This window comes from Megalopta genalis, unplaced genomic scaffold, assembly GCF_051020955.1.
Source record: "Megalopta genalis isolate 19385.01 unplaced genomic scaffold, iyMegGena1_principal scaffold0242, whole genome shotgun sequence".
In the NCBI taxonomy this organism is placed as follows: domain Eukaryota; kingdom Metazoa; phylum Arthropoda; class Insecta; order Hymenoptera; family Halictidae; genus Megalopta; species Megalopta genalis.
The window spans coordinates 55,001-57,428 of record NW_027476311.1 but is presented as its reverse complement, the minus strand read 5'-3'; the positions used below and the strand labels follow the sequence as shown (position 1 = coordinate 57,428).

General features: G+C 38.0%; 1 non-coding gene across 1 annotated transcript in view; it reads left to right on the top strand.

Annotated features, from left to right (window-relative positions):
- The first annotated feature begins 2,228 nt into the window (after positions 1-2,228).
- Positions 2,229-2,428, top strand: part of LOC143262926 (small subunit ribosomal RNA) — a 1,921-nt gene continuing 1,721 nt past the window's right edge. The window contains exon 1 of the ribosomal RNA XR_013036549.1: positions 2,229-2,428. This exon is cut by the window's right edge and continues 1,721 nt beyond it. This is a non-coding gene — a ribosomal RNA (small subunit ribosomal RNA).

The following is a 2,428-nucleotide window of genomic DNA, read 5'->3' as shown; positions in this document are numbered from 1 at the left end:
ATCTAATGTAGGAAAATGGTACTTTACTCTTGATCGGTACGTTGGGACTTTGAAAATATTCGGGCGTTCCAATCGCTCGTCTGTTGCATCATAGCGCGTCTCGGCGCAATCGACCGATTCGCTCGATCCATTATTTTCGATTTACGGCTAAAATAAATTTTTCTAATTTTTTTCAATAACATATTCCTGCTAAAATAACTTTTTTACATAGGGATTAAGCATTTAGAACGATACATTGTTTAAAATAAGGGCACTTTACTCTTGACATTTTACGGTTTTTTCAATTTTCTGAAAAATCCTATCATTAGATTTTTTTAGAAATACGATATTCTTGCTTAACTAACGTTTCTACATAGGGATTAAGCATTTAGAACGAAATCTAATGTCAGAAAATGGCACTTTACTCTTGACATTTTTCGGTTTTTTCAATTTTCTGGGAAATCCTATCATTAGATTTTTTTAAAAATACGATATTCTTGCTTAACTAACGTTTTTACATAGGGATTAAGCATTTAGAACGAAATCTAATGTAGGAAAATGGTACTTTACTCTTGATCGGTACGTTGGGACTTAGAAAATATTCGGCCGTACGCGGCGCGTCTCGGCGCTTCGAACAGCTCCGGTGTCCCCATTATTTTCGATTTACGGCTAAAATAAATTTTTCTAATTTTTTTCAATTACATATTCTTGCTTAGATAACTTTTTTACATAGGGATTAAGCATTTAGAACGACATATTGTTTAAAATAATGGTACTTTACTCTTGTGATTTTTCGGTTTTTTTTGATTATTTTGAAAAATAAATTTTTGTAATTTTTTTAAATACGATATTCGTGATCAGTGAACGATTTCACATATGGATTAAGCATTTAGAATCGTGCGGAAGCGTTATTAAAAAAGTTTACTCGATGCGATGGGACTTTGAAAAGTTTGTGAAAATTTTCATATTGGGAAAAAATGTGTAATTTTTTGTCTAGTTTACGGTAATGTAATTTATTTTAATGTTTACTATAAATTTTTTTTTCGTTCGTTCACGCGCTATGTTACAACAGCACGGCCGGGCGGTCTGTTGCCGCGGCGGTTTACACTCATAAGCGCGCGTGCTATTCGGCCGGCGGCGCCGGCGTCCTTGCCGGCCGTTCGGTATCTATAAGAGATACACGGTCCGTGCGAGGCGGACGGAGCAGAGCGGGTTTTGGGCCAATTCTACGATCTCGGTCGAGAAGCTGTCTCAGAGCTCCTTCGGGGCTTCGGTCCTGACTGTTTCGTGCCGTTTACGTTACGGACTTTTCTCCACACAGCGTGGCCACGGGTCGGTGTCTTTGACCGAATGGCCCATATGTGGCAAGCCCTACGGGGTTGGTTACCCGTATGCACTTTGTATGTATACTCGTACTCACTGAGCAATCGACTCTTCTGTCCGAGCGATGGAAAAATTTTTTAAAATGCATCTGTAAGATTTGGAAGCAAATCGTACCAATTGAAAACTGTGGCTAAAATGAATAGCCCAGTGGAGAGAGAAAACTATCAAAAAACTGATTTTTTAAATCAAGAGGTGTCAGAAATCGAAATGCCTAGCGCGAGCGGAAGAACACGCTTTCTCGCCAGTCCAGCATGTGTCCTGTCCGTTCTTCCTCGGCTTGCCGATTTTGCCCAGATCAGAGGTTTCGTGCTTCCGGCGGTCAGAAGATCAGCGTGAGCGTACGCGCTTCCACGACTATGGCATCACCCATGTACTTTTTCCTTTGAATATATTTGAGTACATAAAAAATATTAAAACATATAGAGAGAACTGTGTCTTGGATCTTAAAAATTTGTCAATAGCGATGATATATTATTACTTAATTTGAAGTATTTGTACGTTTTAGCTGGGACGTACATTTATCTTACAAGATGTTAATAGCGAGACTCTTGAAGATAAAATTATCTTGTGATTTTATGAAGGCAAAGATAGAAACGTACGAAGCTGGCGTACGTAGAAAAATGTGATTTTATGATAGAACAAAAATATAATACGTACGTTTTTGGGCGTACGGTAAAATATCTGTATGGTAGAAAAATGAAAGAAATTGAGCGTTAAAGAAGATATGTTACAAGCGCGGAATGTGGCAAAACTTGTACATATTTGAAAGAGAAAAGTGGTGTGTCGACCTGACATATATATATGAAACAGGCGACGATGGAAAAGGATTTAAATTTTGTCCATTTTATATATACATATTGTATAGTTCCCTGGTTGATCCTGCCAGTAGTCATATGCTTGTCTCAAAGATTAAGCCATGCATGTCTCAGTACATGCCGTATTAAGGTGAAACCGCGAATGGCTCATTAAATCAGTTATGGTTTCTTAGATCGTACTAAAATTTACTTGGATAACTGTGGTAATTCTAGAGCTAATACATGCAAAACAGAGTTCCGACCAGAGATGG